Source organism: Macaca nemestrina, chromosome X (genome assembly GCF_043159975.1).
Source record: "Macaca nemestrina isolate mMacNem1 chromosome X, mMacNem.hap1, whole genome shotgun sequence".
Lineage (NCBI taxonomy): Eukaryota > Metazoa > Chordata > Mammalia > Primates > Cercopithecidae > Macaca > Macaca nemestrina.
The window spans coordinates 13,836,529-13,861,934 of NC_092145.1; the positions used below are offsets into that span (position 1 = coordinate 13,836,529).

Sequence of the window (25,406 nt, forward strand, 5' to 3'; positions counted from 1 at the left end):
ACATCTTTTTCCCAAGATCACAGAACAAGAATTCTCTACTATTATGAGATGAGACTCTTACCTTTCATTTTTTCCTCTTGCTTATACATGTGTGAACAATAGAAATGAAAAGGGGGTCTGTTGTATGCATTCATGGGGTATAATTTTACTTGTGAATAATTTTGCAGCCAACCTTATACATGGAAAACATACCTTGATAGATGGAAGATGAAGGCCCAATGTAGGTGAGAAATTATAATGGTACATATTGTGCCTGATAACCAGTCAGAAGCAGAACATTAGTCCACTCCTCTTAACCCACATCATAGTTAAAGACAACATTGCCAAGAGGTCTTCACTATTCTAGAAGAGTATAATTTGTTAAGGTCCTTTTTCCTTGGGTTGAAGTAAATGAGACAATTAGGAATGTATCACTCATAATAGGCTTTATAGCAGATTCTACTGTAAAGGCTAAGGTTACATGACAGATTTTAAATTCTGTTATGAAAGTTGTGTTAAATAACAAAATCTCTCTAGATTACTTACTGGTTAAACAGAGAAGTATCTATGCAGCTGCTGGCACTCCTTGTTGCCTATGGAGAAATACATCACATTGGTTATTATAGAAATTCAGTTATAGAATATTAATGAAGAAACTGCTTAGTTAAAGCAAGGAGACTCTTTATCTAACTCATTCATTGATCAATTTGATTTTAGTTGGTTTGGTTTATGTGGACACTGGCTAAGAAGCATACTCCAAAATCTTGATATTATCCTCCTGATAGTCAAAATAATAGTCACCCTGGTGTGCTATATTCTTTCAGAAGGATTAAATTTCTTAATACAGCCATCTCTAGAACGTCAAATGGTCTCTCTTCAACTGGAATAACAAGAGCTGAAAGAAATGTATGACCATGAGGTCACCATAACCTATGAATGATGTGCTGAGACTGGAAACTCAAAATGATGGTAACTGAGAGTGGCACTAAGGCCCTCTGTTTTGGTCATGCTCTCCCCTAAGCTAGAACCTGGCCAAAGGGGGAAATTTTTAAAGAAAATTATGGGAGGCCATTGTTTTGAACTGAGCTCATGCACTAGGCCCCATCAGACCACACAAAACCAAAATGGAGTCACTTATACTAAATATGACAATCAAACTAAGACTTTAAGAGAACACATAGATCCTAGAACAGAGAGTTTTGTTTTTCTCCTGTAAACAGGATATTCCAGCATAAGGAGGGTACCTCCTACTCTAACCCTGACAAAAAATTAAAATGAAGTCCTTGTTCCCACCTTACAAAACCCACTGTTCTGCTATTTCCCCATGTGTTTCAAGATCAAATAAGTACACTTACAATGATGATAGTGATATCGATGACTATAGTTTGGGCCAATTTCTCAAAATTTTGAGGATGACCAAAAGGAGAAAATTGTTAAGTCAAGTTTAGCCTAAAGCTGCCTCCCCACATATTTTAACTTTGGCCTAAAATTTTTGCTGTACACTTCTCATGAACTATAACCTAAATAGATTTGTCAACAAACTGTAACCTACTCTTGTTTCAATTCCTGAGTTTTGGCTAATCAAAGATGGCCAACTATTTAAACCACATTCAAACAAGGCAAATGCCGAGCTGTAACCAATTCAGCTGTTTCTGTAGCTCACTTCCATTTTCTGTATGTCACTTTCTTTTTTATGTCCATAAATCTTCTTCCAGCAGGTGGCTGTGCTGGTGTCTCTGAGCCTACTATGGCTTGGGAGGCTGCCCAAATTGAGAATTGTTCTTTGCTCAATTAAACTTTTAAAAAATTTAATTTGGCTAAAGTTTTTCTTTTAACAAAGACATACAAACAACCAACAAACACATGAAACAAATGCTCAATATCACTAATCATCAGGGAAATGCAAATTAAAACCACAATGAGGCCGGGTACGGTAGCTCACACTTGTAATCCCAGCACTTTAGGAGGCTGAGGCAGGTGGATCACCTGAGGTCAAGAGTTTGAGCCAGCTGGGCCAACATGGTGAAACCCCATCTCTACTAAAAATACAAAAATTAGTCGGGTGTGGTGGTGCATGCCTATAATCCCAGCTATGCAGGAGGCTGAGGCAAGAGAATTGCTTGAACCCAGGAGGCGGAGGTTGCAGTGAGCAGAGATCATGCCACTGTACTCCATCCTAGGTGATGGAGCGAGACTCTGTCTCAAAAAAAAAAAAAAAAAAAAAAAACACCCACAATGAAATACCACCTTACTCCTACAAGAATGGCCATAATTAAAAAGTCAAAAAATAAATAAATCCGTGTTGGAGTGGATGTGGTGAAAAGGGAACACTTGTGCACTGCTGTTGGGAATGTAAACTGGTACAACCACTATGGAAAACAATACAGAGATTCCTTAAAGAACTAAAAGTAGATCTACCATTTGATCTGGCAATCCCACTAATGGGTATCTACCCAAAGGAAAATAAGTCATTATATAAAAAAGACACATGCATATGCTTGTTTAGAGCAGCACAATTCGTAATTGCAAAGATATGGAACCAACCTAAGTGCCCATAGACCAATGGGCAGATAAAGAAAATGTGGTACATATACACCATGGAATGTTACTTAGCCATAAAAAGGAATGAAATAATGTCTTTTGCAGTAACTTGGATGGAGCTGGAAGCCATTTTTCTAAATGAAGTAAATCAGGAATGGAAAACCAAAAATTGTATGTTCTCACTTTTAAGTGGGAACTAAGCTATGAGGATGCAAAGACATACAGAGTGATATAATGGACTCTGGGGACTGAGAGGGGAAGAGTGACAGGGGAGTGAGGGGTAAAAGACTATATATTGGGTACAATGTATACTGCTCAGGTGATGAGTGCACTAAAATCTCAGAATTAATCATTAAGAATTCATCCATGTAATCAATAACAACCACCTGTACCCCAAAAACTATTGAAATAAGAAGTAATAATAATTAGAGATAAAACGAATAACTTACAGGCAAAATTGGCTATTAAAACACTACTGATAAAATTAAAAAGTCAAGAAACAAGAGAATACTAAACATAGAAAAAAGGTTACATATATTAAAGTACATCATACAATAGAATACTACTCAGGATTAACATAGTATTTACAAAAAATAGTAATAACATTAAAAGTCCTTATGTCATTATACCATCTAAAAAATATAAGATATAATTGTGTGCGCAGTATGATCCTGACTATGATACAATATAAAAAGCATAAAAAATATTGGCAAGATGTTAACAGCAGTTACATTTTGGTAGTGAATTTATTATTATTTTTCTACTTGCTTATAACTTTCAGCACATAAAAAATACTAGACTTATTTTCAAGATAAGAATAAATCCACATGGAAAATTTTAAAAACAGGCAGAGTATCAAAAGAGATTAGCTCCAAAGAAACATCACTCAGACTGACAGCAGACTTCTCATTCACGGTGGTATATGTCAGAAGACAGAAACATGTCTTCAAAAGACTGCAGGGAAATATCTCGCAAAATATAATTCTATATTCAGCTAATCTGTCATTCAAGAATGAAGATATAATGAAGAACATTTCAGCAGATATACAAGGCCAAGCAACTCTAACTAGTAAAATGTTTAAAATAAAACAAAAATAAAAAGAAACAGTTTTACTCTAACATAAAGAAAAGTGAACTCCCTAAAAAAGGAATGAGACAAGAAAAAAAGGTGTGAAAGGAAATCATTAAAAAAACAGAAGAAAAACAAGTGATTTTTAAAAATTGATGATAAAAGTACAACACCTAAAACAATGTAGATATTCTGTTTTACCTATTTAACTTTTGGATTAACTGGTATTTCTCATTCTTGCCATAAAATCTTTCAATTTTTGGTTGATAACCACAACATACACACTTGTGCATCTAACAAACTATTCTCTACTTTGCCCATATACTTTAGCTCACCACTATTGATTTGTATATTGCCAAGGGTCAGTTGTGTTTGATCCTAAACCTGTTTCATTTGTTCTTATTGTAATTACTATATGTAAATTAATCAATTGTATTAGCTTTATGAAAAGGGGTTGTTTCTACAGTAACTGAATATACTGTTTTGGAAAAACCTTATAGAAGCAAGTTATTTTAGAAAAAAGATACTATCGAATTTAAGGTGGTTTAGACAAGTTTAAAATCCTGGTAAAAATAGTGTCAACACCCAGAAGGATTTTACATTCACGTTGATTCATTTAAATTTTCACTACTTTCAAAATGAATACACACTAAAATTCATGGAGATGCACCGTTGATGTGGTTTATGTAGAGAAGAAAAGACAGGCTATATTCAAAGACATTATTGGACTTTGTCAAATGAATTTAACCCACATACATGGATATGACCTAAGTTTTCCCCCTTTTAGTTTGTTAATATGGCAAGTTCATTGGTTTTCAAATATTAAACTAATCTTGTATTTCAGGAATAAACTGTACTTGATAGTGTCTTTTCTTATGTATTCTGATTTTAGTTGCTAGAATTATGGCAATTGTATTGGCATGTAGTTTGCTTTTCTTGTAATATCTTTGATTGGTTTCATATTAAGGTAATAAAGGCCTTATAGAAGGACTTGAGAATTGTTTCCTCTTCTGCAGTTTTCTGGAAGAGATTGTGATGAATTAATATTTCTTCTTTAATGTTTGGTAATTAATTAATGCCTTTATACATAAAGTGCATTTCTTTATAAGAAGCATATAGTCAAGTCTTGCTTTTACATCCAGTCTGACAGTCTCTGCTTTTCAATTGGACTGTTTAGAACATTTATATTGGATGTGATTTTTGATATATTTAGGGGTTTCTTTTCTTTGTCGCCTTCCCACAAATATAAGGAGTTTTCAGTAATGCCCCAATGAAAGTAGTGCTTTTTGTCTTTCCCCACTGATTAAGGCTTTTGTTCTACCGTTGAGAGAAGAGGAAAGCATCTGGGGCAGTTTTCTCCCCCGGAACTGAACTACCCTTTTTGTGTCCCAAGTCTGCAACACAACAGCCATTTCTTTAGGTCTCTTTCCAGTCTTTTCTGTTTGGACCAGGGCGGTTGGTGGTGAAAGAGGCTATAACTGGATTTGAATTCCATCAATTTTTCTGACCCTTTTAGAGAATTCACACTATCCCACCAATCTGATCTTGGCCTTCATTAATTTGACAAATGAATTCTTCTTCCCACTATCTGATTAGATCTACCCCAGTTGTGAAAGAGTTCGTGACTACAGACGCTGAAGGCACCTTCTATCCTCAGGTTTTGAGTAGGGTGGTTGCTCTGCAACCTCGGCTCTCTCTGTTTGAAACTGAATATCAATTTAAAGTAAACTTGTCTCTTTTTCATTGTAAATTTAGGAGTGATGCTCCTTCTATCCAGCTCTCTAGTTCTCATAACAGAAGCTAGAAATCCTTTGGTGTACATCTTTAACTTATCACAAACTACTTTCAAGTGATATTATACTATTCCACATAGAGTTTAAGAACCTTATAATAGCACAGTATAATTTCATTTGCTCTAGTCTTTGTGCTATAATTGTTATATATGTTACTTCTACCTATGTTATAAACACCACACAACATGACATTAGAATTTGATACATGCTATGATGAGGAAATACAAGCAGCTATGGGAATAAACATAAGAAGCGTGGCAGGGCACGCTGGCTCACGCCTGTAATCCTAGCACTCTGGGAGGCCGAGCTGGGTGCATCACCTGAGGTCAGGAGTTTGAGACCAGCCTGGCCAACATAGTGAAACCCCATCTGTACTAAAAATATGAAAATTAGCCAGGCATGGTGGTGCACACCTGCAGTGCCAGCTACTCAGGAGGCTGAGGCAGGAAAATTGCTTGAACCCCAGAGGTGGAGGTTGCAGTGAACCGAGATTGCGCCACTGCACTCCAGCCTGGATGACAGTGAGACTCCGTCTCAAAAAAAAAAAAAAGAAGCTTCTCCCCAGATATGGGAAGAAGACTGTCAGAGAAGCATTCTCAGAAAATGATATCAAGTCTTATAGTTGAAAGATGAATAAAAGTTATCTAGATAAAGTGGAGTGGGCAGGGAGGAGATAATGCTAGGCTGAGATAGTGGCTTGGGATGAGGCTGGAGAGATAGGGCGGTATCAGAATATATGGTACCTGTACGTTATGGTAAAGAGTTTAAACTTTAAGCACAGTAGTAACCTATGAAAAACTTGTAAGTAGAAGAAACATCTGATCCAATTAATATTTTTAATAGATTATTTTGGCTTCTGTGAGGAGAATAGTTGTTGCACAGGTACATAAGGAATCCAAGTAGATAGAGGTAGCCATTGAAATACAGGAGTAGGGACAGTCTAGTATGAGGAAATAGTAAGAACAAAGGTCCCAAGGCAATAAGGAACTCAGTTGAAAAACAGAAAGGTGCCTGTTTGCCTCAAGGGTCCTAAGAGGGAGTGTGGTATCATCAGATAAGATCAGACAAAGAGTCAGAGACCAGATTATACAGGGATCAGTAGAACAAGTTTAGATTTTCTGTTTTTATTTTAAAAGAAAAATAAAAGATGTGAGCAGGTTGGGGAAAAAGGAAAGAACGAGGAGAATTATTTGTATTTTTCCTTTGCGGTTTTTGTGTGCACACATTTCTATTTACAACAGTTTATGCATACTACTCTTACACTAGACAGTGAATTTCCTCTTTTAGAAAAAAAAAAACCGCAATAGGAAATGGCTGAAAAGTTTTTATCCCATGGTCATAATCTAATTTGCACTTTTAAATTTTACATGCATTTTAACTTTTATTTTTTGAATAAAAGAGTTATAAAAAAAAAAAAGAACAGAGAGTTCTTATAAACTCTTTGCCTAGCTGCCGATACAGTTAGCATCACATACAATTATAGTACAGCAATAAAAAAAAACCAGAAAATTAACCTCAATAGCAATACTATTAACTGTTATACAGATCTTATTTAAATTTCACCAATTGCATGACTAAAGCCATTTTTAAGTTGTTTTGGTTTAGGGTCTCACACTGCATTTTATTTTGATGTTCCCTTTAGTATTCTGCATGCTATAAGAGTTCCTCAGGGCTACTTTGTATTTTTTGTGATCTTGGCATTTTCAAGAGCACTGGCCAATTGTTTTGTACTATTAGTAGTGAATGGGTAAGTAACTACTATGCTAAACGTAGTTTCCCATCATGGCTTCCCATCTGAATAAATGGAACCACAATTCATCCAGTTGTGCAAAGCAAGAAACCTAGAAGTTATCCTTTGTCACCTCTCTTGTTCAGCAAATCCCCTTAATCAATTAAGGCTGAACACCTATTGATTGCAGTTCTTAAATCATCTCCCACATCAGGGAGACAGTTTTCTCCATTTTGTCATCCCTTCTAATCTAAAGAAACCATCACTGATAATCTAAACTAATGCAATAGCTTCCTAACTAGTTTCGTTCCTTCCACTCTTGTATTTCTCCAACTCATTATCCATATTTCCTCTTAAAATAACTGACAGAACTCATCCAATGTTTCTCATCCCAAAGTATATCACTACCCTTCACCCCATTCTACAAGGCAGAAACCTTGGAGTTCTTCCTATATCTCATATTTTCTCACGTAACTATATTCAATTCATCACCAATTTTATTGACTTTTATTCCAAAATATATAGCAAATATTTATTTCCTTTTTATGACTGTCTAGTTTGAGTCACATTATCTCTTATGTGATCTAATTTAACAGTCTCTTCTCTCAAATTTTGCTTTTCACCAATCCATTCTCCAGGTTAAATCCAGAAAACCCTTAAAAATGTAAATCAAATTACCAAGAAAAAGTAATAACTCCACAATAGAGAAACTTGGCAGACACCATTGTAATCAAGTGATCCAGGTTAACATCACCAGTACCAAGATGGATTAACATAATGCACCTGCTGATATTATGTACCGATATGGGCACAACATCATTTTGTAATATTTTTATTAAAAATACAAAAGCTCATTAGAATCATGAAAACACATTAGACAAATGTAAAGTGAGGACTATTCTACAAAACAATTGGCCAGTGCTCTTGAAAATGCCAAGATCACAACAAACAAAATAACTCTGGGGAACTCTTATAGAATGCAGAATGCTAAAGGGAACATCAAAATAAAGTGCAATGTGAGCTCCTAGACCAAAACAACCTAAAAAAGACCTTAGTAGTATAATTGGTGAAATTTAAATAAGATCTTTACAATAGTTAATAGTATAGCTATTGAGGTTAATTTTCCTTTATTTTTTAATTGCGGTGCTATGATTCTATGTGATGCTAACTTTATAGGAAGCTAGGTGAAGAGTTTATAAGATCTCTCTGCTCTTTCTTATAACTCTTTTATTCAAAAAATAAAAATTAAAATGCATGTAAAATTTAAAAGTACAAGTTAGATTATGACTATTTGATAAAAACCTTAAAACTTTTCAGTCATTTCCTATTGCTGGTTTTTTTTTTTTTTTTTTTTTTTTTTTTTGCTTCTATGGGAGAGAACGTTGTAGGGATGGGGTAGAGAAAGGTTAAACATGTGCTGTCAAAACATGGCTTTCCAGCAGTACATTGCAGAGTCTGGCAGGTTCACATTTTTTCATGGTTTTTAAAAGCAAGACACAAGGAATTTTGTCAAGAGATACATTTCCTGCTCATGCATGTTACTAATTCTTTTTTTTTAACTTATATTTTAAGTTCAGGGGTACATGTACAGGTGTGTTACACAGGTAAACTTGTGTCATGGGTGTTTGTTGAATAGATTATTTCATCACCCAGGTATTAAGCCTAGTACCCATTGGTTACTTTTCCTGATCCTCTCCCTCCTCCCAGCCTCCACCCTCCAGCAAGCCACAGAGTATGTTGTTTCCCACTATGTGTCCATGTTATCCTTCGATAAAATGTGTGATGCTGCTTTAGCTAGCACCACCGAATCCCTGCTGGCTTTCTATTTCAGCATGAGAAGCTCTCAAAAGAAGGCCACAACCCCATAAGGTAAACATTTAAAAATCAATCCATGTAACAAATATCATACCATCCACACATTATACGGAGGCAAAGTCAGGCCAGGCAAAACTTCCTGTTGAAGAGAACACGTTGTGTAACCACCTGAAAACTTCAACACGACCAGGAAAAGAATGTAAAGGCCACAGTGAGGAGAAAAGCTTGAATGTACTTATAACTAGAAGTAAAGTAATGCTGACCCCTTTCTAAACATTCTATGAGAGCAACATCTGTATCTTTTTAAGAAGAGATGGATTTTAATCATTTGCAGAGGATGAAATGGAGATGGGACTCAGAGGTGAGGGAAAAATACAAGCGGTGAAAGACATTGAACCACATCAAGAACAAGCTAATACTTCCTTTTTGTTTCCTGGTAACAAAGAATACTGTTCACCTATTATTTTCCCCTCTTCCTTTATTTCATTAATTTAGCAAATATAGAGAGAACTTCTAATGTGTGTACTTTGTTTCCACTGTGTATGGCTTGACAGATGGCAAATTGCATAATTTGTCTGTCTAAAATTATAGCATATAAATCAGTGGACAGACTTAGGATTCTTTGTTATCAATTAGAGATAGTATAGAACACATTGGCAAATAAGAATAGAGAGGAAATCCAGAAATGTATCTTAGTTAGACATTCTAGTAGTTCTTTGGAGTCTGGCGTGTACCATGTGATTTAATAATTATTGTAACAAAATGAAATAAGGAACAAAGTATTAATGACATATCATAGACTTTGAAGCAGGTAAAAATTTAATTTCTATTAAAGCATAAAGAAAGCACAAAACCTTTTAGGAATCCTAGACTCTTTACTTAAAATTAATTAAGATCAGACAACTAGTCAATACAGTAAGACCTACCACCACCCTCAAACTTTCATCAAATATTTAATAAAATGCACTGTCTTTTTATTCACAACAGTTGACTTTTTACCACTCATCGAAATGTACATATTGAATGGAAGCTTAAAATACTCTTCAGACTAAGCAATAACTTTTTTGTTCAAAAGCCTGGATATATCAAATGTGGATGGCCTGAATTATCTTGATTAATACTTATTTAATTTCTTATGTGTACACACAAATTATTTTATTGTTGCAAATAGTCTTGAATAAATTTCCCCTAATAATATCTATTACTCGGATATCCACAGTAAAATGTTTTAAATACATGTTTTTAAAAAAATTTGCTAATGAAACCTAAAGTGTTTTATTTTATTTTCCATACGCTTTACATTTTGCTAAGATGAAATAAAGTTTTTTCCCAAAGAAGCAAATCTCCACCTGCTTCATGCTACCAAGGAATACTAAATATGGTAGACAAGAATGTCCTGTAAATGACAAGTGAAGAGGGTTTTGCCTACCTGAAGTGCTAATAAAACCCAAATAATCAAGACTTTTTTCTCTAGGTAAAGTCACTTTGTCTTTGGTGGCCACTAAGACAAGATTGACAAAACATCTGTTTAGCTACTGAACTCTCAAACTCTATGAGTGCTGGTCTTCTTTCAGTACTTGGCTGTTTCCTCAAATATGACCAATTGCCAAAACCCGAGGTTAATCCGCATGAAATCCCATAGGATCTAGAATAATGATCCATATAAAACACATGTAGACTGGAGAGTGATTTTCAAATATAATATGCTGAATTACGCAGTACGTTCATGATCGGCTTGTTGGTATTTCCTAATTTTGATTCACTGAGAAATACAATTTTAAATGGGAAATATTCCCTCTTAGAAACTAGCAACTAATCCAGCTGGTTCATTTTTCTTTTCTTCTCCACATGAGGCCAGTTGCAAAAAAGTTACTCTAGGCTGTGTCTGTTTTTAAGTGACCTGCATTCAAATATGTACTCTTTCCAGTGCATTTGAGCTACTCAAAAAGAAAATAAAGGAATGGCCCTTTCTTGAACACCCCTTAAGTAGCAGGTAAGTTATTAACAGGTCTGTTTAAGTGCTTTGGCACATGCTAAAGGACTGAGAACGGGAGCATGCACATTCTCAAAATCTGCACAGCCACGAGGAAGAACTGATTCTTGACTGAGACTCTGGGGAATTGGGGACTGGAGGTCCTGCCTACATTGTTTTTCTTTGTGAATTTTAAATTTGATTTGGTTGAATCCCAAGAAGGGATAATGGTGACAGTTTGTGCTGCTTAGATCAGGAATAAGTATAGCTTCACTCGAGCAAAAAATGTAGAAGTACAATGGAAACTAAGAGACAATTCACAGAACAAGAAAGAATTGTTATTGTGGATGGAAAAATGTTCAGTCCTCAGTAATCATAAAAGGAATTAAAAATAAAAGCAATATATCATTTTTCATTGATCAAATTAGCAAAAATTAAAAAAAAATACCAACACATTTTGTTGGCAAGGGGGAAATAAGAAGGGCATTTCTACATATCACTTATGGGAATGTCAACCAATACAAAGTTACTGTGGAAAAAAATGACAAAACATATGTGAGCCTTTCACCTGCTCATATCCTTCGATTCTGGCATTTAGAATGAACACAATTTGAAAAAGCGGATGGTTAGATAAGTCATTTACTTTACACAAAGACCTACTCCCAGCTGAAACACAGAGTGAAACCACTGACTGCTCTGTTGGGACATCTGGCTCACATTGCTGGGGAGTGTTTGAAAGAGTTCAATGCTATAGTGATTGCACTTGGATCCTTAGGGATTTTTATCTTTGAAATATTATTTTAAAATCTAAAAATAAAATGGATAAAGCAATGCACAGATGAATAGTTCTTTAAGTCAAAGTCCATTGAAAATGCTTGGATCTGCTGTTTTATCTCTTGGAAAGCGAATGTATTTAATCGAAGTAAATCTCCAAATATCAGATTAGTAAGGAGTGCTTGATAGCGAGTCAAAAAGAAACTGCTTTTCCCACGTATAGTAAAGGACATATTAGAGTAAGTTGAGTTCATTTTAATCAAGTAAGCAGCTTCAGAGAATGGATTCTTGAAGGCAGCCTTAGAAATGTCAATAATGTAAATGCTTACCAAGAAATGCATCCACACGTTTCCCTGCCTGGCAGCTGGGGTTGTTGTGAATGCTCTTCACCCTGCTTCACTGCACACCTACAATTAAATTACACTTTTCATCCCTGTATGGGTTCTCATTTGGTATCCCAAGGGCACTGGAATCGAAAGGATAGACCCTATGCACAGCTGGAACGGTCCTGATAGAAATAATACTAATCCTTAAAAATATACGAAATGTATCATGGGTCTTGGAGACCAATGAATCATATGGGTCTAACTGATTGAAAAAACTGCAAAGCCATAATGTAAAACCTCTTGAGCATAGTCCTGCATTCTCATTGCTGATTGAACACTAAATAATAGCTTAGGAAGAATGACATGAGGATAAAAATGTCATGATGCATTGCTACAAGAAAGGATTAAGTAGCCCTACTAATTAAGAGTCTGTCATTTTGACATGAAGAAAAAATCACAAGAGGTGCCAGATATCTGAGAAAGACATGTGCTTGTCATTTCAATACAGAGACAAGGGAAAACCAGCTTGATTAGAAGAGGGTACATTGGAAAATTAGAGTACTTTGCTTTTTTATAGCTTGTACTCCTGAAAACATTATTTTTTGAAAAATCAAAAGCTGCCCATTAACAGTCCCTGTAAGAGTCTTTAGACAGCTAACAGTGTTTAATAACAGCCATGGCTTAGGTCAATTCATACATTGGTGATATGGTACAGTGCCTGGAGTCTATTATACCTGACATATGAAACATTTCTTTTTTGACTTAAATGTAATGTGGCTTCTAAGACACACAGCTATTTTGACGCCAGACTGTCAGATGTGTAGACTTGCTAGAGTATGGTGACCACGGCAATGCAGCTGTATGAGAGTTACATGACCACCTTATCCTGTGTTTCCTTTAAGGCTTGTAAAAGTGTTTTTATTCAGGTACTTTTAATACATTGCTCAATTAAATAGTGTCCATTTTGTGGGTATGAAAACTAACCATCAGGGTGGTTAAGCAACTTGCTAAAGGTCACACAGTATAGAATTGGAGAATAAGAATTTTTCCTAGGTTAATCAGATATTTACAAAGCCTACATGGTTACCCCTATTGTACCATGACTCTGTAAGAATACTGGCATAAAGACAAGAGTCTGAACCTGGAGTCTGGTGTGATATAATTTGGCTCTGTGTCCCCACCCAAATCTCATGTTGAATTGTAATTCAGAATGTTGGGGGAGGGACCTGGTAGGAGGTGATTGGATCGTGGGGGCAAATTTTACCCTTGTTGTTCTTGTGATAGTGAGTGAGTTCCCATGAGATCTGGTTCTTTCAAAGTGTGGAGGACTTAGCACTTTGATCTCTATCTCTCCGTCACCATATGAAGATATGTTTGCTTCCCCCTCACCTTCTACTGTTAGATATGAGTTCTAAACTTCTTTTCGAAGAATAAATATGTCAGTATGCTCAATTCTTTGCCTTCTACTTTTAAACTCAACTTCCTCATAAAGCAACCGTTTTTGATTACCTGCTCCACCCTGACTCATTTCAGTCACCTGCTCCACCCTGACTCATTCTGAGTAACTGCTCCACCCTGACTCATTCTGATTACTTGCTATGTCATAACCGTTTTTCCAGCCAAACCACTCACCCTGTCACTCTCTTTAAATTAGTCAATTGAAATTAGTTTAGCTTGTGCAGTCTAATCCTAGCCAATAGGGGAAAGACACAGCAGCAGGGGCCACGTGCATCAGGGATAAGAACCCCTTCCCCTCCCTTGTCCAAGTGTGCACTCACCATTGCTCCATCTGTAAGGGTGCATCCTTCTATAGAAGTAACTTGCCTTGCTGAAAATGAAAAAGAAAATTTTATATTTGAGTGCTATTTCTTTTGTGGCACCGAAACATTATTTATAACACTACCATTATTGTAAGTTTCCTGGGGTCTCCCAGTCATACTTTCTGTATAGCCTGAAGAACTGTGAGTCAATTAAGTCTCTTTTCTTCATAAATTACTCAGTCTCAGGTAGTTCTTTATAAACAGAGTGAGAACAAACTAAAACCAAAAATTGGTACCAGAAAGGGGGGCATTACTATAAAGATACCTGAAAATGTGGAAGTGACTTTGGAACTGGGTAACAGGCAGAGGTTGGAACAGTTTGGAGGGATCAGAAGACAGGAAAATGAGGGAGTTTGGAACTTCCTAAAGACTTGTTGAATGGTTGTGACCAAAATGCTGATAGTGCTATGGACATTGAAGTCCAGGTTGAGGAGGTCTTAGATGGAAATGAGGAATTCTTGGGAACTGGAGTAAAAGTCACTCTTGCTATGCTTTAGCAAAGAGAATAGTGGCATCACTCCCCTGTTCTAGGTATCTGCAACTTTGAACTTCAGAGAGATAATTTCCGGTATCTAGAGGAAAAAATTTCTAAGCAGCAAAGCATTCAAGATGTGGCCTGGCTGTTTCTAAAAGCCTTTATGCTCATTTGCATTAAAAAATTACCTGAAACTAAAACTTATATTGAAAAGAGAAGCAAAGCATAAAAGTTTGAAAAATTTGCAGCTTGATCATGTGGTAGAAAAGAAAAACATACTCTTTGGAGAGAAATTTAATGCTGCAGAAATTTGCATAAGTAACCAAGAGCCAAATGTTAATCACCAAGACAATAAGGACAATGCCTCCAGGGTATTTCAGAGACAATCAAGGCAACCCCTCCCAATCACAGATCTGGAGGTTTATCAGAGAAAAATGGTTTCATTGGCCAGGGCCAGTTTCCTGCTGCTTTGTGCAACCTCAGGACATGGTGCCCTGCATCCCAGCCACTCCAGGTTCAGCTCCAACCACAGCTAAAAGGGGCCAAGATACAGCTCAAACTGTTACTTCAGCGGGTGCAAGTGCAAAGCCTTGGCAGCTTCCACATGGTGGGCCTACAGGTGCACAGAAGGCAAGAGTTGAGGTTTGGGAGCACCTGCCTAGAGTTCAGAGGATGTATGAAAATGCCAACACCACATGGAAGTCACCAAGGCTTGGGGCTTGCACCCTCTGAAGCAATGACCTGAGCTCTACATTGGCCTCTTTTAGCCATGACTGGGACACATAACACCAAGTCCTGAGACTGCATAAAGCAGCAAGGCTCTGGAACCAGTCCACAAAATCATGTTTTCCTCATAGGCCTCCTGGCCTGTGATGCCGTAACAACCTCTGACATGACCTCAAGACATTTTCCCCATTGTCTTGGTGATTAACATTTGGTTCCTCATCACTTATGCAAATTTCTGCAGCTACCCAAGTCGCCTCTTGAACACTTTGCTGCTTGGAAATTTCTTCCACCAGACACCTAAATCATCTCTCTCAAATTCAAAGTTCCACAGAACTCTAGGGCAGGGTCAAAATGCTACCAGTCTCTTTGCTAAAATATAGCAAGAGTCACCTTTATTCCAGTTCCCAAAAAGTTCCTCATCTCCATCTGAGACCACCTCAACCTGGATTTTATTGTCCGTATTACTTTCAGCATTTTTGTCAAAGCCATTCAACAAGTCTCTAGGAAGCTCCAAATGCTCCCAAAGACAAGGAACTTCCAAAATTTCCCAAATCTTCCTGCTTCTGAGCCCTCCAAACTGTTCCAACCTCTGCCCGTTACCCAGTTCCACAATCACTTCCACATTTTCAGGTATTTTTACAGCAATACCCCACTATCTGCTACCAGTTTACTATATTAGTCCTTTTTCACACTGCTATGAAGAAATATCCAAGACTGGGTAATTGATACAGAAAAGAGGTTTTATTGACTCGCAGCTTCACATGGCCAGGGAGGCCTCAGGAAACGTACAATCATGGCAGAAGGTACCTCTTCATAGGGCAGCAAGAGAAAGAATGAGAGCTGGGCAAAGGGGGAAAAGCCCTTTATAAACCCATAATCTCCTTTTTTTTTTTTTTTTTGAGACGGAGTCTTGCTCTGTCTCCCAGGCTGGAGTGCAGTGGTGGATCTCAGCTCACTGCAAGCTCCGCCTCCCGGGTTTACGCCATTCTCCTGCCTCAGCCTCCCGGGTAGCTGGGACTACAGTGGGACTACAGGCGCCCGCCACCTCGCCCGGCAGTTTTTTGTATTTTTTTAGTAGAGGCGGGGTTTCAGCATGTTAGCCAGGATGGTCTCGATCTCCTGACCTTGTGATCTGCTCGCCTCGACCTCCCAAAGTGCTGGGATTACAGGCTTGAGCCACCGCGCCTGGCCAATCTCCATTATTTAATTACCTCCCACCAGGTCCCTCCCATCACACATGCAGATTATGGCAACTACAATTCAAGATGAGATTTGGGCGGGGACACAACCAAACCATATAAGAAAGCATGATTGTATTCTTAAATGTGAGAAGGACATGCAATTTGGGAGGGGCCAGAGGTGGAATTATATCATTTGACTCCGTGTCTCCACCCAAATATGTCAAAGTGTAATTCCCAATGTTTGCTGAGGGACCTGGTGGGAGGTAATTGGATCATAGGGACAGATTTCCCCTTGCTGTTCTTCTGATAATGAGTGAATTCTCATGAGATCTGGTTCTTTAAAAGTGTGTAGCACTTCCCCCTTTGCTCACTCTCTCTCCTGTCACAATGTGAATATGTACTTGCTTCCTTTTTGCCTTCTACCATAATTGTAAGTTTCTTGAAGCCTTCCAGCCATGCTTCCTGTACAGCCTGTGAAATTGTGCATCCCTTAAACCTCTTTTCTTCCTAAATTACCCAGTTGTGGGTAGTTTTTGATAAAAGTGTAAGAATGAACTAATACAGGTTTCAGCTTTTTTATTGACTCAATAATTGATCTTAGGGAAACCAGCCTTTTAATGATTGTTTGCTTGTTCCCTTGTCCACTTGTCATTTATGGGTTACTTCACTTCCTTTTCAACACAGCCCATGATGTTCATTGGCTTCTATTTCCCTCATTTCACCAGCATGATCTTTAAATACTTTTGGAATAAGAATTAATAAAACAGGTTGAATTACTGCCCACAGGTTTCTAGGATAACTACAGAGAAAAAGTCTCTCAGAGAGTTATACCAATCAAGGCAAGAGGAAAATATCAGAATTTGATACCCACAGTCCCTTCTTCTTATGGATATTAGTTTTATTCCCTGAGTCTCTCATCATTAGTGAGCCCTCTGGAACTTGGTTAGTAGAGTAGAAGTGAAGAAAGCCCTAAACAGATTATTTCATTAATAGTGTTATATATGCTAATATTCTCTTGCATTAGCTGACTAATGCAAGTTGACTGCAATAACAATGAGATTACTAATGAAAATTGTTGGGATCGATCTCATAAAGCAGAATGGGCAAAATCACCAAAGATGGCAAATAACTCTTTATCCATTTCTTCCTGAGGAAGAGAACAAAGAAAGCAGGCTATCTTCTAGATTACTAAGAAACAATTTGTGTTATATAACTAGATGATAGGTGGTACTACCAACAACTATCCATGCTAGTAGTAAAGAAAAATCTGATATACACCATTAAAAGGGTGGTAGATAGCATTAAATGTAGGGCAAGTAGAAACATAAACTTGTTAAGCATCCCGAGATGCCAGAGGGAACTCCACAAGGTTCTTCACAAAATTAATCAGATTTTCATCCAAAAACAACCCTGCATTATGGGTACTTTTGTCTTTATTTTACAGATGAAATTAATAAGGAGCATAGCATTTAGCAACTTGCCCATTGCTGTAATTCAAATGTGTCTTCCAAATTTTTTGTATTAAAAGTTTAATTATCAAACTAATATGTTGATTGAAGATGGGACCATTTGAAGATAATTAAGATTAGCTATGATCGTCAGGGTGGATCCATCATGCTAAGCCTGGTGGCCTTACAAGAAGTGAGAGAAAGGCCTGAGCTCATATGCATTTTCTTACCCTTTTGCCACCTGATGCCTTCTGCCATGTAAGCAAGAAGGCCTTCACAAGATTCCAGTGCCCTGCCCTTAAGACTTCCCAGCCTCCAGAACTATAAGCTAAATAAACTCCTTTTCCATATAAATTACCTAGTTTCAGGTAGTCTGTTATAGCATCAGAAAACAAACTAAGACACCTAGAATCCAACAGCCAATTATGATAAAGCCATCAAATAACTTTAGAAGCCTTTGCTCTTTCCGCTACATGATGCCAAATCATCTGGGCTCTCTCAGCTGATCCTCCTTAGCTTTTGTGATTGAAGGCACACATTTAACAGATGGGGAAAGGAGGAGTTTGTGGCTTCATAACAGAGTGCAGTACTCCCCTATGTGCACACAATTTGTCATGTCCCTCATAATCTCTAGGAGCCAACCAACTAACGAAAATAACCTAGGTTTAGAATCAGGGAAAATAAAAGTGCTACATAGACACTGGCAAAAGCTGGTTCGATATTTAATCAACTCCCTTAACAGCCCTTTGAAGAAGAGAGACCTCAATATCAGCCTCTTGATAGATGAGGAAACTGAGCCAAAGAAAATTGAAGCGACTTGTCTAGCATCACTGAGACATTAGTTACAGAGCTAGGAAGAACCAAACAGCTTTGGACTGTTCTTTCAACTTCCTGTCAAGAACATTCCACATCAAACACAAAATACTGAAATACACAAACCAGCCACATAGGGTAATTATTCCTTGTAAGTAAGATATGATAAACATATATGCTTCACAAAATGAAAAATAGTAGCTTTCTTTCTATGACAGTCATCCAAAGTTTGGGGAGGGAACTGACTGTTCAAGATGAGCCTGAACTTGAATTTCACAAATTAATGAGTTTTTTCTACAAATGATTTTATCAAGATATTCCCTACTCATGTTCTGAAGTTTGGAAGAGGTATGTCCAGAATAAACATTCTTTGTCCATCAGAGTCCCAAAGGTGAATAATAAATAAAGTGCTATTATAGAAACCCAAGCATCAGGCCAAATTCCTTTTTCTTTATGCCATTGAAATACAAGCCTGTCAGGGGGTGGGGACAAGGGGAGGGAGAGCATTAGGACAAACACCTAATGCATGTGGGTCTTAAAACCTAGATGACGGGTTGATAGGTGCAGCAAACCACCATGGCACATGTATACCTATGTAACAAACGTGCACGTTCTGCACATGTATCCCAGATATTCAAGTAAAATTTTAAAAAAAGAAAGAAATACAAGTCTGAAAACAGACTACAATTCCTGTATTATACAGTTCAATTTGACTCCCTTACTCATCTTATTTGACCTTTTTGGTTCTTTATAAACACATTTAGAATAAATTCCGGTGCTGAGCACTTGGAGGGCACTGATAACCTGAGTTGACACATGGATGGAATGATAGTTTTGATTCAGGATATAATAATAATGATAATAGTGCTACTGTTATAAGCTCTTATCATGCATTGGTCACTATATGTTGTACTTGATATGCATTGCTTCATTTAATCCTCATAGAAAATCCCATGGGGAGAGCTACCATTATTTATTTTCATTCATAGTTTACAGACATAAAAACTGAGGTACAGCGCAAACCCGGAAGGCGGAGCTTGCAGTGAGCTGAGATCCGGCCACCGCACTCCAGCCTGGGCGACAGAGCGAGACTCCGTCTCAAAAAAAAAAAAAAAAACTGAGGTACAGCATGTCGACATATTTCATACAACTATAAGAGTCAGAGCAGGCACTCAAACTCAAGAGTCTGATTCTAATGCCTCAGGTCTCAACTAATGTTCAAGGTAATTATTCTGCCAAGAAGACTATACAGAAATACAGAGCCAATGCGTCTGCAAAATAAAGCAGTCCAAATTCCTAAGCAAAGATCGGACTGGGATGTTAGCCAATATGCTGTATTATTCCTCAAACTCTGCAATAAAGACTGTGAGTCATTGACTATCAGTCAACAGGCATTTATTCAGCATATACCCTGTGTAAAACTCTAGACAAGGAACTGAATGGTAGCCAGAAAGACTAGAAGGGCAAAAATAACCAACTCACAGAGGTTTGACCTGCAGAAAGGAAGAATTGACCACAAAAACTATTCCTAAAGTAAAATTGAGACTGTATCTATACAAATGATACATTGGAAAATATAAGTTCAGCCACTCATTTAGTATGAAGATATCAGTTGAATTTAAAAAAAAAATGTAGTTAACAACTGTTTTAGTAATAGTGTATAAGAACTGCTTGATTAAATTCATATCACCCCAAACCAGTATGCACGTGTGTGTGTATATATGTATGTGTATGTGTATATGTATATGTATATGTTTGGGTAGACAATATTAGAACTACTTTAGGCTGGTTTATGACTAATTAGCATTTATATCTGTTATATAATGAGTCTTATAATTGAAATGTATCTATGCATTTGGATTGTAAATGAGTAGAACATTCCTAGAAAAAGATAAAATATAGAACATAAAGAGTTCAGCTTCACCTTTTGTGCTGATTATTTACCAAGACACACAGGACAAAAGGAAATATAGTTGAAGTAGTCTATAAAATAAAACTTACACAGCTGATATCTGTAGAGTGGTTTATCAATTTAAATTTTCTACATTAAATTTGCACCTTACTTTTGATGTATAGTGCATGATTCTACTATGCTAAAGTACTGAAAAACTAAGTAGGTACAATTAAGGAAACAATTAATTTACAACAACATCTAAAGAAATAGAATACTCCAAAGTAAATGTAAACTGGTAAAAGACCTGTACAATAAAAAATATAAAATATTGATGAAAGAAATTGAAGAAGACACAAATAAATGGAAAAATAGCCCATGTTCTTGGACTGAAAAAAAATAATATTGTTAAGATGTCTGTGCTACCCAAAGCTATCCACAGATTCAATGCAATCTCTATCCAATTTCCTGTATCATTTTTTACAGGAATAGAAAAAAACACCAACAATTCAATAACAAGAAAACAGATAACCCAATTAAAAAACAGGCAAAGGATCTGAACAGACATTTCTGAAAAGAAAAGATAAAAATAGCCAAGAGATATGTGAAAAAAATGGCCAACATCAATAATCATCAGGAAAATTCAAATTAAAACCATGAGATATTACCTAACACCTGTTAGAATGGCTATTTTCTAAAATAAAAATAATAAATGTTTATGTGGATGTGGAAAAAAGGGAATCTTTGTACAGTGTTGGTGGGAAAGGACATTAGTCCAGCCACTTGGAAAAAGCATGATATTTTGTCAAATAAACTAAGAATAGAATTACAAGATGAAATAGCAATCCCACTTCAGGGTATATATCCAAAGGAATTGAAATTGGCATGCCAAAGAGATATCTGCACTCTCACAATTATTGCAGCACTATTCACAATAACCAAGATATGGAATCATCCAAAATGCCCATCTATAATAGGTGAATGTTTTTTAAAAAGTGATATGTACATTCCAATGGAATACAATCTAGCCTTACAAAAGGAGAAAATATGTCATTCATAATAACACGGTTGGAACTGGAAGATGGTAAGTGAAGTAAGCCAGGTGCAGAAAGACAAATACTACATAATGTCACTTATATGTGAATGTAAAATGTTTATCTCATAAAAACAGGTAAGAGAAAGGTGTCTCAGAGGCTAGGGGGAAGCAAAGGGATGGGAAAATGGCAGGTGTTGATTAAAAGATAGAAGGTTTCAGTTAGACTGGAGTCATAAGTTGCACTAATCTATTACACTGCATGATAATCACAGTTAATAAGGTATCATATATTTCAAAACTGCTAAAATAATATAATTTTTTTTTGAGACAGTGTCTCACTCCATCACTCTGGCTGGAGTGCAGTGGTGCAATCTCAGCTCACTGCAACCTCTACATCCCAAGTTCAAGCAATTCTGCTGCCTGAGCCACCCAAACAGCTGGGAATACAGGCATTCACCACCATGCCTGGCTATTTTTTTTATATTATTATTTTTAGTAGAGATGGGGTTTTGCCATGTTGGCCAGGCTGGTCTCAAACTCCTGACCTCAAGTGATCTGCCTGCCTTGGCCTCCCAAAGTGCTGGGATTATAGGCATGAGCCACCACAACTGGCCAATAATAGATTTCTGATATTCTCACCATAAAAAAATAATGTTAGTGAGGTGAAAGGTATCTTACTTAGTGTATTAGTCCGTTTTCATGCTTCTAATAAAGACATACCTGAGACTGGGAAATTTACCAAAAAAAAGAGGTTTAATGGACTTACAGTTCCTCATAGATGGGGAGGCCTCACAATTATGGTGGAAGACAAGGAAGGAGGAGCAAGTCACATCTTACATGGATGGTGGCAGACAGAGAGAGAGCTTGTGCAGGAGAACTCCTCTCTCTCTCTCTCTCTCTCTCTCTCTCTCTCTCTATATATATATATATATATATATATATATTTTTTTTTTTTTTTTTTGATACGGAGTCTCACTCTGTCGCCCAGGCTGGAGTGCAGTGGCGCGATCTCAGCTCAGTGCAAGCTCCACCTCCCAGGTTTATGCCATTCTCCTGCCACAGCTTCCCGAGCAGCTGGGACTACAGGCGCCCGCCACCTCGCCCAGCTAGTTTTTTGTATTTTTTTTTCTAGTAGAGACGGGGTTTCACCATGTTAGCCAGGATGGTCTCGATCTCCTGACCTCGTGATCCGCCCGTCTCAGCCTCCCAAAGTGCTGGGATTACAGGCTTGAGCCACCACTCCCGGCTGGAACTCCTCTTTATAAAACCATCAGATCTCGTGAGACTTATTCACTATCATGAGAACAGCAGGAGAAAGACCCACCCCAGGATTCAACTGCCTCCCACTTGGTACCTCCCATGACACATCGTAATTGTGGGAGTTAAAATTCAAGATGAGATTTGGGTGGGGACACAACCTAACTATATCACTTAGCCTGATTGACTCTACAAATGTATACATAGATCAAAACATCAAATTGTACCCATAACACAATTATTATTTGTCAATTACAAATAAATAAAAAGTGCTATAACAATAATACTTTGCAATTGAAAAAAAAAAATAAATGCCACTAGCTCATGCCCAGAATAAAAGTAGGTATAGGCAGCAACTACACATGCTGTGATTGGTAAATGTTGTTTTAACCACTAATAAATACATCACTCATATTCATAATTCTTTGAAGACTCTATCTTTAGCTCAGGTTTCTTTATGTCTTGTAGATCTGCATAGGTAATGTGTATTTGATTTTTCTTTCAGCCAAGTGTTGCTACTGTTAGGCTGGAATAAACAATAAACATCAATCATACAGAAACATAAAAAATGAAGATGTAATTGTAGAGTAATAATTCTCTTGCTTTTTAAATTATCTGTGCAGTGTGTGTAAATTTAAATTCACTTATTTTTTTGAAAATACTAATGCCCAGACTTCATCCTACAGATTATGACTTAACTGTCTGGATTTAGACATGAGCACAAGGATCTTTTATCTTTTAGTTTCCCAGGTGAGTTCTTGTGTGCACCAAGGTCTAAAACATTGCTGATAAATAAAAATTAGGACTTTTGAGTTGCCAATAATGACTCCTCTCAACTTGGATACTTGTATAACTGTAGAAAAGATATAATTCACTGAGGAGTAACACCAGCTTTTTAATCCAGCCCCATACTTTTATAAGAATTATCTTGGCCTTTTGAAATATTTATCTTCTTAAAATCTAAATGATTATGTAAGAGCCATTTTATTTATTACCTCCATGTTTCAGATTAAAAAAAAAAACAGAAATACTGTGTTTGCTGAGATATTATGAGTTTAAGAATATTGTAAACTATAAAATAACTAACACTTAAAACTTCTTTAGCTGACACAAAAGAGTTATTGAAAAGTGCAAATTAGAATCTATGAAAGCCTCCACCATCTTTTGTTTGTATAATTTCATGAATGCTTAATTTGCGCTAGACACTGAAAAAGCTAGATACTCAGCAATAAACAAAATTTCTGCCCCACAGGACTCATTCTAGTTGGAAGGGTGTACAAAAAAAGATAAATATCTCAGATGATTATAAGTTTTATGGAAAAATAAACTGAAGCAAATTATTAGAAAAAGGAGAGGAGCCAGAACAAGATGGCTAAATAGAGAAGCCTCCATTTATCCTCCTCCCGACAGGAACATCAGATTAAATAACCATCTACACACACACACGGAAAAATCACCTTTAGAAGAACCAAAAAATAGGTGAGCAATCACAGTACCTGCTTTAAACTTCGTATCACTAAAATCAGCACCGAAAAGTGTAGGAAAGACAGTCTTCAATTGTTTTTACAACTCCTCTTTACATCCCCTGTCAGCAGCCATGCGGTATGGATAATTGGTGTACTTAGCGTAGGGAGAATGCAATGATTTTAGGACTTTGTGTTGAAACTCAATGCTACCCTATCATAGTGGAAGGCAACACTCAAAACAACACAGCGAACACCCCCAGTAGGAGCATTTAGGTCAGCGCTCACCAGAGGGGAACCTTTTATACCAGTGGTACAAACGTGAGTTTTGTCAAGCACTGCCACGACAGGCTAAAGTGCTCTGGGGTCCTAAGCAAACTTGAAAGGCAGTCTAGACCATAAGAACAGCAACGCCTAGGCAAGTTCTGTTGATGTTCTCGGCTCAGACCCAGTGGACATGGAGAGCATACAACCTAGTGAGATATTACTTGGGATGCCTATGGGAGTGCTTGTGCCACTCCTTCCCTAGCCTCAGGCAGCTCAGCTTGCAGCAACACAAGTGACTCCTTCCTTCCACTTGAGGAGAGGAGAGGGCAAAGAGTACCTTGTCTTGCAACTTGGATACCAGGTCAACTACAGTAAGACAGGGTACCAGCTGGAGTCATGAGGCTCCCATTCCAAGTCTTACCTACTAGACAACATTTCTAGACACACCCTGGGCCAGAAAGGAAACTTTGGCCTTTAAAGAAAGGACCCAGACCTGGCAGGATCCATCACCTGTTAACTAAAGAGTTGTTGAGACCTGGAATAATAAGCAGTGATATGCAGGGAGTCTGCCATAGGCCTTGGATGAGTCTCTGAGACATGCTGGCTTGGGGTATGACTAGGCGCAATCACAGATGAGGTGGCTACGAGGAAAGACCCCCCTGTGTGAGATAAGCCGGGGGGAGCAGAAAGGGAACTTTGTCAGGCAGCTAAGGCTCCAGCTCAGCCACAGTGGGGTAGAGCCCATGCAGAATACTGGGTCCCTGATTCTAGGCCTTGGCTTTTGGATGGCATTTCTGGACCTGTCCTGGGCCAGAGGGATGCCCACTGCCCTGAAGGGAGAGTCCCAGGCCTGGCAGAATTGACCACAATTTGAGAGAAGTGCCTTTGTGGCTTAAGTGAACATTAGTGGTAGCCTAGCAGTATGCCCCATGGGCCTGTGTGATAGTGGACGTGGGGAGAGACCTCTCTGCCTGTTGAAAGGGGTGGGAAGAGCGGAAGGACTTTGTTTTATGGTTTGGGTCCCAATTCTA

At 37.5% G+C, this 25,406-nt stretch overlaps 1 long non-coding RNA gene across 1 annotated transcript in view; it reads right to left on the bottom strand.

Annotated features, from left to right (window-relative positions):
• Positions 1 to 502: 502 nt before the first annotated feature.
• Positions 503 to 25,406, bottom strand: part of LOC139360900 (uncharacterized) — a 122,457-nt gene continuing 97,553 nt past the window's right edge. Inside the window, exons 3-4 of the long non-coding RNA XR_011618480.1 lie at positions 13,777 to 13,826; positions 503 to 572 (exon numbers count right to left, since the gene is read on the bottom strand). This is a non-coding gene — a long non-coding RNA (uncharacterized lncRNA). The remainder of the gene's footprint in view (positions 573 to 13,776; positions 13,827 to 25,406) is intronic.